Raw genomic sequence first — 16,374 nt, forward strand, 5'->3', positions numbered from 1 at the left:
TGATTGACTGAATGGATGAACGCCATTCTGACCCCCAGGCCCGGGCTCTGTCCATTAAGCCATGCTGCGTCTCTATGGTACTTACTGAGTGCTTACGCACTGTACTAAACGCTTGGGAGAGTACAGTATGACCGAATTGGTAGACACGTTCCCTGCCTACAAGGAGCTTACAGTCTAGAGGGCGAGATGGCCATTTTAATCAATCAATCAATCAATCAATCAATCGTATTTATTGAGCGCTTACTGTGTGCAGAGCACTGTACTAAGCACTTGGGAAGTACAAGTTGGCATTTTAATGGATTCCACATCCAGTTGGCATTTAATGGATTTAATGGTTCCACGGACTCTTCCGCCTCAGGAGGAATGCCAATTTGTACTTCCCAAGCGCTTAGTACAGTGCTCTGCACATAGTAAGCGCTCAATAAATACGATTGATTGATTGATTGATTGATTGAGTCCCGCTTCCCCACCTCCTCCGATCCATCCGTCATTCGGCCCGTGGTACCAATTGGGCGCTTACTGCATGCACAGCACTGTACTAAGCGCTCGGGAGAGCCCGATACAAAAGACTTGATAGCCACATTCCTTGCCCGCAAGGAGCTTACAGTCTAGAAGTGAAGCGGCGTGGCGCAGTGGAAAGAGCCCGGGCTTTGGAGTCGGAGGTCATGGGTTCGAATCCCGGCCAGGCCACATGTCTGCTGTGTGACCTTGGGCAAGTCACTTCACTTCTCTGAGCCTCAGTTCCCCCATCTGTAAATGGGGATTGACTGTGAGCCCCACGTGGGACAACCTGATCATGTTATTTATTTTATTTGTACATATCTATTCTATTTATTTTATTTTGTTAGTATGTTTGGTTTTGTTCTCTGTCTCCCCCTTTTAGACTGTGAGCCCACTGTTGGGTAGGGTCTGTCTCTATATGTTGCCAATTTGGACTTCCCAAGCGCTTAGTACAGTGCTCTGCACATAGTGAGCGCTCAATAAATATGATTGATGTTGATGATGATGATGATGTTCTATCCCCCAGCGCTTTGCACGGTGCTTTGCACATAGTAAGCGCTTAACAAATGCCATCATCATTATTATTATTATTATTATTAGAAGGGAGAGACGGCCAATATACTCGATAACAGATGGGTCGGTACAAGGAATTTCCATTCCTCGGATCGCCCACCTTCCCAGATCCCCTCCCCTGACTATCTTGGGTGCCCGCAGATTCCTCTGGCCCTGCCCTGTATATATATATACATATATATTTGTTTGAACGTATTTATTACTCTATTTATTGATTTATTTTACTTGTACATATCCATTCTATTTATTTTATTTTGTTAATCTGTTTGGTTTTGTTCCCTGTCTCCCCCTTCTAGACTGTGAGCCCGCTGTTGGGTAAGGACCGTCTCTAGATGTTGCCGACTTGTACTTCCCAAGCGCTTAGTACAGTGCTCTGCACGCAGTAAGCGCTCAATAAATACGATTGATTGATTGATGATTGCCCTGCCTCACCATTCATTCAATCGTATTTACTGAGCGCTTACAGCGTGCAAAGCACTGTACTAAGTGCTTAGACCAGGCCCCTCTCCACCTCCCTGCAGCAAAGCTGGGGTGGGGAATCTCTGGGGCTCGAGTTAGTTGGGGTGCCTGGGTGCCGTGTGACCTTGGATAAGTCATTTCCCTTCTCCGGGCCTCAGTTCCCTCATCTGTAAAATGGGGATTAGAGACTGTGAGTCGCACCTGGGACAGGGGCTGTGTCCAATCCGATTTACTTGTATCCACCACAGCCCTTTGTGCATATTTATTCTATTTATTTTATCTTGTTAATATGTTTTGTTTTGTTGTCTGTCTCCCCCTTCTAGACTGTGAGCCCGCTGTTGGGTAGGGACCGGCTCTAGATGTTGCCAACTTGTCCTTCCCAAGCGCTTAGTACAGTGCTCTGCACACAGTAAGCGCTCAATAAATAAAGCGCTAGAGAAGCAGCGTGGGTCAGTGGAAAGAGCCCGGGCTTTGGAGTCAGAGGTCATGGGTTCAAATCCCGCTCTGCCAATTGTCAGCTGTGTGACTTTGGGCAAGTCACTTCACTTCTCTGGGCCTCAGTTCCCTCATCTGGAAAATGGGGATGAAGACTGGGAGCCCCACGAGGGACAACCTGATCACCTTGTAACCTCCCCAGCGCTTAGAACAGTGCTTTGCACATAGTAAGCACTTAATGCCATCATCATTATTATCGTTATTAATAAATACAACTGAATGAACAAACGAATGAATAGTTAAGCGCTCAACAAATACCACAATCATTACTATTACGCCATGCAGACCAGCCCGTCCCCTTTCCTCGCCTCAGTTTCCTCTTGGGAGTTCCAGGGATCAATCATAGTCCCCCCCCTCCAAAGGTGGGTGGGAGTGAGGGGGTGATGGGTTCTTTAATCAATCAATCGTATTTATTGAGCACTTACTGTGTGCAGAGCACTGTACTAAGCGCCAGTTGTATGTATTGAGCGCTTACTGTGTGCAGAGCACTGTACTAAGCGCTTGGGAAGTCCAAGTTGGCAACATATAGAGACGGTCCCTACCCAACAGTGGGCTCACAGTCTAGAAGGGAGACTTTAAGTGCTTGGAGATCCTCAGAGGAAGGGTCGTGGATGCGAGAGAGAGAGTGAGGCCCAGCTGGGTTGACTGGCCTTAGCCCTCTAGGTCCTCCAGCAATTCCATCTGGCCCCCAATCCCAACATGGAGCCCCTCCTCTTCTCCCCAGAGGGGTCCCCTCTGTGGGGGGATAATTCATTTTGGGGATGCTAATAATAATAATGGCATTTATTAAGCGCTTACTATGTGCAAAGCACTGTTCTAAGCGCTGGGGAGGTTACAAGGTGATCAGGTTGTCCCACGGGGGGCTCACAGTCTTCATCCCCATTTTCCAGATGAGGGAACTGAGGCCCAGAGAAGTGAAGCGACTTGCCCAGAGTCACACAGCTGACAAGCGGCAGAGGCGGGATTCGAACCCACGACCTCTGACTCCAAAAGCCGGGCTCTTTTCCACTGAGCCACGGATGCTCGAAGAGGCTCTGGGGTGAGCTCTGCAGATCTCGGCCAGAGAAGGGAGAGGGACTGAGCCCCCCACCCCCCAGATGGGGGGTCTTCTGCCAGGTCTGGAAGAAGGTGGGGGGATTTGGGGGTGACTGGAGGGACTGGGCCCCCCACCCTCCAGCTGCGGGTCTCCTGCCCGGTCTGGAAGAAGGTGGGGGGATTTGGGGGTGACTGGAGGGACTGGGCCCCCCACCCTCCAGCTGGGGGTCTCCTGCCCAGTCTGGAAGAAGGTGGGGGGATTGGGGGGTGACTGGAGGGACTGGGCCCCCCACCCCCCAGCTGGGGGTCTCCTGCCCGGTCTGGAAGAAGGTAGGGGGATTGGGGGGTGACTGGAGGGACTGGGCCCCCCACCGTCCAGCTGGGGGGCTTCTGCCCGGTCTGGAAGAAGGTGGGGGGATTTGGGGGTGACTGGAGGGACTGGGCCCCCCACCCTCCAGCTGGGGGTCTCCTGCCCAGTCTGGAAGAAGGTGGGGGGATTGGGGGGTGACTGGAGGGACTGGGCCCCCCACCCCCCAGCTGGGGGTCTCCTGCCCGGTCTGGAAGAAGGTAGGGGGATTGGGGGGTGACTGGAGGGACTGGGCCCCCCACCCCCCACCCCCCAGCTGGCCGGTCCAGGCCGGAGCTGCCCCATGCTGGGGGTCTCCTGCCCGGTCTGGAAGAAGCTGGGGGGATTTGGGGGTGACTGGGCCTGGATCTGGGGCCGCACGATGAGGGAGGTGACTGATGTGACTGATGGCGGGGGGGGGGGGCATCAGGAGGAGGACCCCAGCTGGGGGGGGGGGGGTGTGGGTGGAGGCCGTGGCCACACACAGACACCCACCCACACACACACACACACACACACACACACACACACAGCCAGCCAGACACACGTGCGGGGAGCCCCCGTCCCCCGGCCCCCGGCCTGTCCATCCGCCCGATCCCCGGCCCGGCCCGGCCCGGCCCGGCCCAGGCCGCGTGTCCCCGGGCGGCCCCCCCCCCCGCCCCCCCGCCCCCGAAGCCTCTCACCTTGGCCCTCTTCCCCGTCCCCTTCGGCTCCCCCAGCCCCCTCACGGCGTCTCCCCCGGGCTCTGCCCCTCCCCAGCCCCCACCCCATCCTCCCTCCCTCCCTCCCTCCCTCCATCCCTCCATCCCTCCGTCACCCGGGGCAACCAGCTCCTTCCTCCCGCATCCTCCTGCCCTCCCGGGCCACGGCCGCTGTGGTCCCCATCCCGGGGGGCCCCCCCCCCGGCCCCCCCCAGGCCCGGGCCCGGGCCTTACCTCGGGTGGCCGACGCACAAAAGGCGGAGATGCTGCGGCGCCTCTTCCGAATCCCCAACGTCCTCCTCCTCCTCCTCCTCCTCCTCCCGGTGGTCCTCCTCCCTCCTCCCCTCCCCCTGCCCCTCCTCCCGCTCCTCCCCCTCCTCCTCCTCTCCCCTCCGGTCGCTGTCCCCGGCAGGACCCAGCCATTCATTCACTCACTCATCCGTCCATCCAGTCAATCAATCAATCAATCAATCGTATTTATTGAGCGCTTACTATGTGCAGAGCACTGTACTAAGCGCTTGGGAAGTACAAATTGGCATCACATAGAGACAGTCCCTACCCAACAGTGGGCTCACAGTCTAAAAGGGGGAGACAGAGAACAGAACCAAACATACCAACAAAATAAAATAAGTAGGATAGAAATGTACAAGTAAAATAAATAAATAAATAGATAAATAGAGTAATAAATATGTCGTATTTATTATCGTATTTATTGAGCGCCTCCCGTGTGCTGAGCACCGGACTAAGCGCTTGGGAAGTCCAAGTTGGCACCATCCCTACCCAACGGCGGGCTCACAGTCGAGAAATACATAAATAAATATATGTATTTCACTTGTACATGTCTATTCTATTTATTTTATTTTGTTAGTGTGTTTGGTTTTGTTGTCCGTCTCCCCCTTTTAGACTGTGAGCCCACTGTTGGGTAGGGACCGTCCCTATGTGTTGCCAACTTGGACTCCCCAAGCGCTTAGTCCAGTGCTCTGCACACAGTAAGCGCTCAATAAATACGATTGATTGATTGATTGATTGAGAAGGGGGGACGATTGAATGAATGACCGTCCCTATATGTTGCCAACTTGGACTCCCCAAGCGCTTAGTCCAGTGCTCTGCACACAGTAAGCGCTCAATAAATACGATTGATTGATTGATTGATTGAGAAGGGGGGGACGATTGAATGAATGACTCCCCCCAGCACATCTGTATCTATCTCTAATTTATTGTTTTATCTATTTGACTGTGAGCCCACTGCTGGGTAGGGACTGTCTCTATATGTTGCCAATTTGTACTTCCCAAGCGCTTAGTCAAGTGCTCTGCACATAGTAAGCGCTCAATAAATACGATTGATGATGATGATGATGATTTGTTTTGCTGTCTGCCCTCCCCCACCCCAGACCGTGAGCTCGTTGTTGGGTAGGGACCGTCTCTAGATGTTGCCAACTTGGACTCCCCAAGCGCTTAGTCCAGTGCTCTTGCACACAGTAAGCGCTCAATCAATCTATCAATCGTATTTATTGAGCGCTTACTGTGTGCAGGGCACTGGACTAAGCGCTTGGGAAGTCCAAGTTGGCAACATCTAGAGCCGGTCCCTACCCAATAGTGGGCTCACAGTCTAGAAGGGGGAGACAGACAACAAAACCAAACATATTACCAAAATAAAATAAATAGAATAGATCTGTACAAGTAAAATAAATAAATACTTAGAGTAATAAATAATTGAATGAGTGAATGAATGAATGAGACAGACAACAAAACAAAACCTATTAACAAAATAAAATAAATAGAATAGTAAATAGGACCCAGGGCGGGGCCTAGGGCCCGGGGACCACCTCCATCCCCCCCAGATCCCCTCCACATCAATCAATCAATCAATCAATCGTATTTATTGAGCGCTTACTGTGTGCAGAGCACTGGACTAAACGCTTGGGAAGTACAAGTTGGCAACATATCCTGGGTCCTGGGGAGGGGGGACGAGGGGGCTTGGGACCCCCCAACTTCCCCAAATAGATCCCAAGAATCCGCCTGGCTCACTGGGAGCCTGGCCTTGGGAGTCAGAGGTCATGGGTTCTAATACTAATAATAATAATAATGCCATTTATTAAGCGCTTACTATATGCAAAGCACTGTCCTAAACGCTAATCCCAACTCCCCCAAATAATAATAATAATGATAGCATTTGTTAAGCGCTTACTATGTGCAAAGCACTGTTCTAAGCGCTGGGGAGGTTACAATAATAATAATAATAATAATAATGACGGTATTTGTTAAGCGCTTACTATATGCAAAGCACCGTCCTAAGCGCTAATAATAATAATGATAATGATGGCATTTGTTAAGCGCTTACTATGTGCAAAGCACTGTTCTAAGCGCTGAAGCACTGTTCCCAACTCCCCCACATAATAACAATAATGATAGCATTTGTTAAGCGCTTACTATGTGCAAAGCACTGTTCTAAGCGCCGGGGAGGTTACAATAATAATAATAATGGTATTTGTTAAGCGCTTACTATATGCAAAGCACTGTTCTAAGCGCTGAAGCACTGTTCCCAACTCCCCCACATAATAATAATAATGATGGTATTTGTTAAGTGCTTACTATGTGCAAAGCACTGTTCTAAGCGCCGGGAAGGTTACAATAATAATAATAATAATGATGGTATTTGTTAAGCATTTACTGTGTGCAAAGCACTGCTCTAAGCGCTAATCCCAACTCCCCAGCATGATAATAATAATGATAGCATTTATCAAGCACTTACTATGTGCAAAGCACTGTTCTAAGGGCCAGGGAAGTGACAATAATAATAATAATAACAATGATGGTATTTGTTAAGCGCTTACTATATGCAAAGCACTGTCCTAAGCGCTAATCCCAACTCCCCCACATAATAATAATGATGATAGCATTTGTTAAGCGTTTACTATGTGCAAAGCACTGTTCTAAGCACCAGGGAGGTTACAATAATAATAATAATAATAATAATGATGGTATTTGTTAAGCGCTTACTATGTGCAAAGCACTGTTCTAAGCGCTAGGGAGGTTACAAGGTGATCAGGTCATCCCACAGGGGCCTCACAGTTTTAATCTCCATTTTCCAGATGAGGGAACTGAGGACCAGAGAAGTGAAGTGACTTGCCCAAAGTCACCCAGCTGACAAGTGGCGGAGCTGGGATTTGAACCCATAACCTCTGACTCCAAAGCCCGGGCTCTTTCCACTGAGCCACGCTGCTTCCCACATGTCAGCCGTGTGACCTTGGGCAAGTCACTTCACTTCTCTGAGCCTCAGTTCCCTCATCTGTAAAATGGGGATGAAAACTGTGAGCCCCACGTGGGACAATGTGATCACCTTGTATCCCCCCCAGAGCTTAGAACAGTGCTTTGCACATAGTAAGCGCTTAACAAATGCCATCATTATTATTGTTATTATTATTATTATCCCCCTTCTCACCCGGGCCCCCAATCTGCGACCTCCCAGGGACCCAGGAGTCCTGGCCTCCCCACCTCTCCCCCTGGAGTGTACTGAGCGCCTACGGAGGGCAAGAGCTCTGGACCGAGCCATAAGTCGCGGGGAGACAGCGGGTTCCCTGAGGCCTTGAAATCCAACTTAGAAATGATGCCAAACAACCGGTTATTGGCTTGCATCCGTAGCTCGGGTAATACTACTGCTACTAATAAGGGGAATAATAACAGTAATGATGATGATGATGATGATGATGATATAGTAAGCACTCAATAAATACGATTGACTGAATGAACGAATGGGCTTCTTCACAGCTTAGAGTCCCCACCACCTCACCGAAAACAAAGTCACCCAGCTGACAAGTGGATTAGAACCCATGAGTTCTGAGTTTATGAATTTATGAGTTTAGATTAGTCTATGTTGCCAACTTGTACTTCCCAAGCGCTTAGTACAGTGCTCTGCTGCACACAGTAAGCGCTCAATAAATACGACTGGATGAATGAATGAATTAATGATGATGGGGTCTGTGGGGCGCTGACTATGCGCCAAATGCTGTTCTCTACAGGGGTCAGATAATAATAATTATCTTGATATTTGTTAAGCATTTACTATGTGCAAAGCCCTGTTCTAAGCGCTGGGGAGGTTCCAAGGTGATCAGGTTGTCCCAGGGCGGGGCTCCCAGTCTTCACCCCCAATTTACAGATAAGGTCACTGAGGCCCAGAGAAGTGAAGTGACTTGCTCAAAGTCACACAGCCGACAAGCGGCGGAGCCGGGATTAGAACCCATGACCTCTGACTACCAAGCCCGGGCTCTTTCCACTGAGCAGAGCTGCTTCTCGGGTGAGGGGTCAGATAATAATAATAATGGCATTTATTAAGCGCTTACTATGTGCAAAGCACTGTTCTAAGCGCTGGGGAGGTTACAAGGTGATCAGGTCATCCCACGGGGGGCTCACAGTTTTAATCCCCATTTTCCAGATGAGGGAACTGAGGCCAAGAGAAGTCAAGTGACTTGCCCAAAGTCACACAGCCGACAAGCGGCGGAGCTGGGATTAGAACCCATGACCTCTGACTCCCAAGCCTGGGCTCTTTCCACTGAGCAGAGATGCTTCTCGGGTGAGGGGTCAGATAATAATAATAATAATAATAATAATGATGGCATTTATTAAGCGCTTACTATGTGCAAAGCACTGTTCTAAGCGCTGGGGAGGTTACAAGGTGATCAGGTTGCCCCACGGGGGGCTCACAATCAATCAATCGTATTTATCGAGCTCTTACTGTGTGCAGAGCACTGGACTAAGCGCTTGGGAAGTCCAAGTTGGCAACATAGAGAGACAGTCGCTACCCAACAGTGGGCTCACAGTCTAGAAGGGGGAGACAGAGAACAAAACCAAACTTACTAACAAAATAAAATAGAATAGATATGTACAAGTTAAATAAAAAAATAAATAAATAGAGTAATAAATATGTACAAACATATATACATGTGCTGTGGGGAAGGGAAGGAGGTAAGATGGGCACAGTCTTCATCCCCATTTTTACAGACGAGGGAACTGAGGCCCAGAGAAGTCAAGTGACTTGCCCAAAGTCACACAGCTGACAAGTGGTGGAGTCAGGATTTGAACCCATGACCTCTGACTCCAAACCCCGGGCTCTTTTCCACTGAGCCACGCTGCTTCGGTCCCCTCAGATGAGGGGACTGAGCAAACCCAGGTGTCCTGATTCCCGGCCCGAACTGGTTGTCTCCCAGCCCCTTCCACTTTCCGGCTGGGACCCTCCCCCCAGGGGGTGGGGGAGGGCGGAATAATAATAATAATAATAATAATAATAATAATAATAATAATAATAATATAAAAAGGTTGGTATTTGTTAAGCGCTTACTATGTGCCAAGCACTGTTCTAAGCATTAGGGTAGCAGGGTGTCCTACGTGGGGCTCACAGTCTTCATCCCCGTATTACAGATGAGGGAACTGAGGCACGGATTAGTGAAGTGACTTACCCAATGTCACACAGCAGACAAGTGGCGGAGCTGGGATTAGAGAAGCAGCGTGGCTCAGTGGAAAGAGCCCAAGCTTGGGAGTCAGAGGTCGTGGGTTCTAATCCCACCTCCACCACTTGTCAGCTGGGTGACTTTGGGCAAACCACTTCACTTCTCTGGGCCTCAGTGACCTCATCTGGAAAATGAGGATGGAGACTGGGAGCCCCACGTGGGACAGTCTGATCACCTTGTATCCTCCCCAGCGTTTAGAACAGTGCTTTGCACATAGTAAGTGCTTAATAAATACCATTATTATTATTATTATTATTCTCCGGGCTTCAGTGACCTCATCTGGAAACTGGGGATGAAGACTGTGAGCCCCACGGGGGACAACCTGATCACCTTGTCTCTCCCTCCCAGCGCTTAGAACAGTGCTTTGCACATAGTAAGCGCTTAATAAATATACTATTATTATTATTATTACTATTATTATTATTATTATTCTCTGGGCTTCAGTGACCTCATCTGGAAACTGGGGATGAAGACTGTGAGCCCCACGGGGGACAACCTGATCACCTTGTCTCCCCCCCCAAGCGCTTAGAACAGTGCTTTGCACATAGTAAGCGCTTAATAAATATACCATTATTATTATTATTATTATTATTATTATTATTATTATTCTCTGGGCTTCAGTGACCTCATCTGGAAACTGGGGATGAAGACTGTGAGCCCCACGGGGGACAACCTGATCACCTTGTCTCTCCCCCCCAGCGCTTAGAACAGTGCTTTGCACATAGTAAGCGCTTAATAAATATACCATCATTATTATTATTATTATTATTATTATTATTATTATTATTATTATTATTATTCTCTGGGCTTCAGTGACCTCATCTGGAAACTGGGGATGAAGACTGTGAGCCCCACGGGGGACAACCTGATCACCTTGTCTCCCCCCCCCAAGCGCTTAGAACAGTGCTTTGCACATAGTAAGCGCTTAATAAATATACCATTATTATTATTATTATTATTATTATTATTATTATTATTCTCTGGGCTTCAGTGACCTCATCTGGAAACTGGGGATGAAGACTGTGAGCCCCACGGGGGACAACCTGATCACCTTGTCTCTCCCCCCCAGCGCTTAGAACAGTGCTTTGCACATAGTAAGCGCTTAATAAATATACCATTATTATTATTATTATTATTATTATTATTATTATTATTATTATTATTCTCTGGGCTTCAGTGACCTCATCTGGAAACTGGGGATGAAGACTGTGAGCCCCACGGGGGACAACCTGATCACCTTGTCTCTCCCCCCCAGCGCTTAGAACAGTGCTTTGCACATAGTAAGCGCTTAATAAATATACCATCATTATTATTATTATTATTATTATTATTATTATTATTATTATTATTCTCTGGGCTTCAGTGACCTCATCTGGAAACTGGGGATGAAGACTGTGAGCCCCACGGGGGACAACCTGATCACCTTGTCTCTCCCCCCCAGCGCTTAGAACAGTGCTTTGCACATAGTAAGCGCTTAATAAATATACCATTATTATTATTATTATTATTATTATTATTATTCTCTGGGCTTCAGTGACCTCATCTGGAAACTGGGGGTGAAGACTGTGAGCCCCACGGGGGACAACCTGATCACCTTGTCTCTCCCCCACCGCGTTTAGAACAGTGCTTGGCACATAGTAAGCTCTTAACAAGTACCATCATTATTACTAGTCTCTGGGCCTCAGTTCCCTCATCTGGAAACTGGGGATGAAGATTGTGAGCCCCACGGGGGACAACCTGATCACCTTGTCTCTCCCCCCCCGCAGCGCTTAGAACAGTGCTTGGCACATAGTAAGCACTTAACAAGTACCATCATTATTACTAGTCTCTGGGCCTCAGTTCCCTCATCTGTAAAGTGGGGGTGAAGGCTGTGAGCCCCACGTGGGATTACCTGATGACCTTGCAACCTTCCCAGCGCTTAGAACAGTGATTTGCACATAGTAAGCGCTTAATAAATGCCATGATTATTATTATTATTAATGTATCTACCCCGGCGTTTAGAACAGTGCTTGGCACATAGTAAGTGCTTAACAAATACCATCATTACTATTATTAGAACCCACGACCTTTGACTCCTAAACCCGTGCTCTTTCCACTAAGCCACGCTGTTTCTCATAATTCTAGACTGTGAGCCGTTATTGAGTAGGGACCGTCTCAATATGTTGACAATTTGTACTTTTCCAAGCGCTTAGTCCAGTGCTCTGCACACCGTAAGTGCTCAATAAATATGATTGATTGAATGAATGAATGAATAATAATAATAATCGTATTTATTGAGATTTATTGAGTGCTCACTGTGTAATAATGACAGGATTTATGAAGCACTTACTATGTGCAAAGCACTGTTCTAAGCGCTGGAGAGGTTACAAGGTGATCAGGCTGTCCCACGGGGGGCTCACAGTCTTCATCCCCATTTTACAGATGAGGGAACTGAGGCCCAGAGATGTTAAGTGACTTGCCCAAAATCACACAGCCGACAAGTGACGGAGCAGGGATTTGAACCCATGACCTCAGACTCCAAAGCCCGGGCTCTTTCCACTGAGCCATGCTGCTTCTCATAAGTACTGTACTAACCGCTTGGGAGGTGTGTTGGGGGGGGTCATGGGGCTCAGTGGAAAGAGCCCGGGCTTTGGAGTCAGAGGTCGTGGGTTCAAATCCCGACTCCACCACTTATCAGCTGGGTGACTTTGGGCAAGTCACTCACTTCTCTGGGCCTCAGTTCCCTCATCTGTAAAATGAGGATAAAGACTGTGAGCCCCATGTGGGACAACCTGATCACCTTGTCACCTCCCCAGCACTTAGAACAGTGCTTTGCACATAGTAAGTGCTTAATAAATGCCATTATTATTATTATTATTCTCTGGGCCTCAGTTCCCTCATCTGTAAAAGGGGGATGAAGACTGTGAGCCCCATGTAGGACAACCTGATGACCTTGTATCTACCCTAGATTTTAGAACAGTGCTTGGCACATAGTAAGCGCTTACCAGATACCAACCTTTTAATTATTATTATTATTATTATTATTATTATTCCGCCCTCCCCCACCCCCTGAGAAACCACGCTGCTTCTCATAATTCTAGACTGTGAACCCGTTGTTGGGTAGGGACCGTCTCTATATGTTGACGATTTGTACTTTCCCAAGCGCTTAGTCCAGTGCTCTGCACACAGTGAGCGCTCAATCAATACGATTGAATGAATGAATTAATAATAATAATCTTATTTATTGAGATTTATTGAGCATTTACTGTGTGCCAAGTACTGTAATAATAATAATAATAATAATAATAATAATAACGGCATTTATTAAGCGCTTACTATGTGCAAAGCAAGAGCTGGGGAGATGTGTTGAAGGGGGTTGGGGGCTCAGTGGAAAGAGCCCGGACTTTGGAGGTCGTGGGTTCAAATCCCAGCTCTGCCCATTGTCAGCTGGGTGACTTTGGGCAAGTCACTTCACTTCTGTGGGCCTCAGTGACCTCATCTGTAAAAGGGGGGATGAAGACTGTGAGCCCCCTGTGGGTCAATCTGATCACCTTGTAGCCTCCCCAGCACTTAGAACAGTGCTTGGCACATAGTAAGCGCTTAATAAATCCCATTATTATTATTATCATTCATTCATTCAATCAATCGTATTTATTGAGCGCTTACTGTGCGCAGAGCACTGGACTAAGCGCTTGGGAAGTCCAAGTTGGCAACATCTAGAGACGGTCCCTACCCAACAGTGGGCTCACAGTCTAGAAGGGGGAGACAGAGAACAAAACAAGACATATTAACAAACTAAAATAGAATAAATATGTACAAATAAAACAAATAAATAGAGTAATAAATCGGTAGAAACATATATACATCTATACAGGTGCTGTGGGGTGGGGAAGGAGGTAAGGCGGGGGGGTGGGGAGGGGGAGGAGGGGGAGAGGAAGGAAGGGGCTCAGTCTGGGAAGGCCTCCTGGAGGAGGTGAGCTCTCAGTAGGACTTTAAAGGGAGGACTATTATTATTCTCTGGGCCTCAGTGACCTCATCTGTAAAATGGGGATGAAGACTGTGAGCCCCCCGTGGGACAATCTGATCACCTTGTAGCCTCCCCGGCGCTTAGAACAGTGCTTGGCACATAGTAAGCGCTTAATAAATCCCATCATCATTATTATTATTCTCTGGGCCTCAGTGACCTCATCTGTCAAATGGGGATGAAGACTGTGAGCTCCCTATGGGGCAATCTGATCACCTTGTAGCCTCCCCAGCGCTTAGAACAGTGCTTGGCACATAGTAAGCACTTCATAAATCCCATCATTATTATTATTATTATTCTCTGGGCCTCAGTGACCTCATCTGTAAAATGGGGATGAAGACTGTGAGCCCCCTCGTGGGACAATCTGATCACCTTGTAGCCTCCCCAGCGCTTAGAACAGTGCTTGGCATGTAGTAAGCGCTTAATAAATCCCATCATTATTATTATTATTCTCTGTGCCTCAGTTCCCTCATCTGTAAAATGGGGATGAAGACTGTGAGCCCGCCGTGGGACAATCTGATCACCTTGTAGCCTCCCCAGCGCTTAGAACAGTGCTTGGCACGTAGTAAGTGCTTAATAAATCCCATCATCATTATTCTCTGGGCCTCAATGACGTCATCTGTCAAATGGGGATGAAGACTGTGAGCCCCCCATGGGGCAATCTGATCACCTTGTAGCCTCCCCAGCGCTTAGAACAGTGCTTGGCACATAGTAAGCACTTCATAAATCCCATTATTATTATTATTATTCTCTGGGCCTCAGTTACCTCATCTGTAAAATGGGGATGAAGACTGTGAGCTCCCCCGTGGGACAATCTGATCACCTTGTAGCCTCCCCAGCGCTTAGAACAGTGCTTTGCCCATAGTAAGCGTTTAATAAATCCCATCATTATTATTCTCTGGGCCTCAGTTCCCTCATCTGTAAAATGGGGATGAAGACTGTGAACCCCCCGTGGGACAATCTCATCACCTTGTAGCCTCCCCAGAGCTTAGAACAGTGCTTTGCACATAGTAAGCGCTTCATAAATCCCATCATTATTATTCTCTGGGCCTCAGTGACCTCCTCTGTAAAATGGAGATGAAGACTGTGAGCCCGCCGTGGGACAATCTGATCACCTTGTAGCCTCCCCAGCACTTAGAACAGTGCTTAGCACATAGTAAGCGCTTCATAAATCCCATCATTATTATTCTCTGGGCCTCAGTTCCCTCATCTGTAAAATGGGGATGAAGACTGTGAGCCCCCCCGTGGGACAATCTGGTCACCTTGTAGCCACCCCAGCGCTTAGAACAGTGCTTTGCACATAGTAAGCGCTTAATAAATCCCACCATTATTATTCTCTGGGCCTCAGTGACCTCCTCTGTAAAATGGAGATGAAGACTGTGAGCCCCATGTGGGCCAATCTGATCACCTTGTAGCCTCCCCAGCGCTTAGAACAGTGCTTGGCTCATAGTAATAATAATAATAATGGCATTTGTTATTAAATAATAAATTTATTCAATAATAAATTATGTGCTTGGCACATAGTAAGCGCTTAATATATGGCATCGTTGTTGTTATTATTTTACCCCCCTCCCCCCCTTTCTCCTTTCCCTCAGCTTCCCCCCCCACCCCGCCCTTGCCCCCCTCCCTTTTTGGGGCGCGCCCCGCCCCTTCCCGTCTCGACCAATCAGAGCGGCTCCTCCGGGGAGGGGGCGGGACCCCCGGACGGCGCGTCCAATCGCCGTCGCGGATCCGGTGGCGCGCGCTCGGCCCCGCCCTCGTCCCTGGTGCGCGCCGCAGGGCCGCGCCCGGCCGGAAGGGGCGGGGCGGGGAGGCCGGAAGCAGGCGGGCCGCGGGGCCCCCTGGGAACTGTAGTTTTCCATGGCCCCTTCCCGCCCCTGAACGTGGCGGTCCCGCCCCCCCCCACCCCGAGCGCACATTCATTCATTCAATCGTATTTATTGAGCGCTTACTGCGTGCAAGAGCACTGTACTAAGCGCTTGGGAAGTCATTCATTAATTCAATCGTATTTATCATCATCAATCGTATTTATTGAGCGCTTACTATGTGCAGAGCACTGTACTAAGCGCTTGGGAAGTACAAGTTGGCAACATCTAGAGACAGTCCCTACCCAACAGTGGGCTCACAGTCTAAAAGGGGGAGACAGAGAACAAAACCAAACATACTAACAAAATAAAATAAATAGAATAGATATGTACAAGTAAAATAAATAAATAAATAAATAGAGTAATAAATCTGTACAAACATCTATCCATATATACAGGTGCTGTGGGGAAGGGAAGGAGGTAAGATGGGGGGGATGGAGAGGGGGACAAGGGGGAGAGGAAGGAAGGGGCTCAGTCTGGGAAGGCCTCCTGGAGGAGGTGAGCTCTCAGTAGAGCCTTATTGAGCACTTTATTGAGCACTTACTGTGTGCAGAGCACTTGGGAAGTACAAGTTGAGCACTTACTGTGTGCAAGAGCACTGTACTAAGCACTTGGGAAGTCATTCACTCATTCAATCGTATTTATTGAGCGCTTACTGTGTGCAAGAGCACTGAACTAAGCGCTTGGGAAGTCCAAGTTGGCAACACCTAGAGACGGTCCCTACTCAAGAACGAGCTCACGGTCTAGAGGGGGAGACAGACATGAATACAAATCAATCAATCAATCTATCAATCGTATTTATTGAGCGCTTACTGTGTGCAGAGCACTGTACTAAGCGCTTGGGAAGTCCAAGTTGGCAACATATAGAGACGGTCCCTACCCAACAGCGGGC

At 48.4% G+C, this 16,374-nt stretch overlaps 1 protein-coding gene across 1 annotated transcript in view; it reads right to left on the bottom strand.

Moving 5' to 3' along the window:
* Positions 1-4,388, bottom strand: part of MAP3K12 (mitogen-activated protein kinase kinase kinase 12) — a 92,162-nt gene extending 87,774 nt beyond the window's left edge. The window contains 1 exon segment of the mRNA XM_038752053.1: positions 4,345-4,388. The gene's annotated coding sequence lies outside the window, so the exon portion shown is untranslated.
* Positions 4,389-16,374: the final 11,986 nt, after the last annotated feature.

This window comes from Tachyglossus aculeatus, chromosome 10, assembly GCF_015852505.1.
Source record: "Tachyglossus aculeatus isolate mTacAcu1 chromosome 10, mTacAcu1.pri, whole genome shotgun sequence".
Lineage (NCBI taxonomy): Eukaryota > Metazoa > Chordata > Mammalia > Monotremata > Tachyglossidae > Tachyglossus > Tachyglossus aculeatus.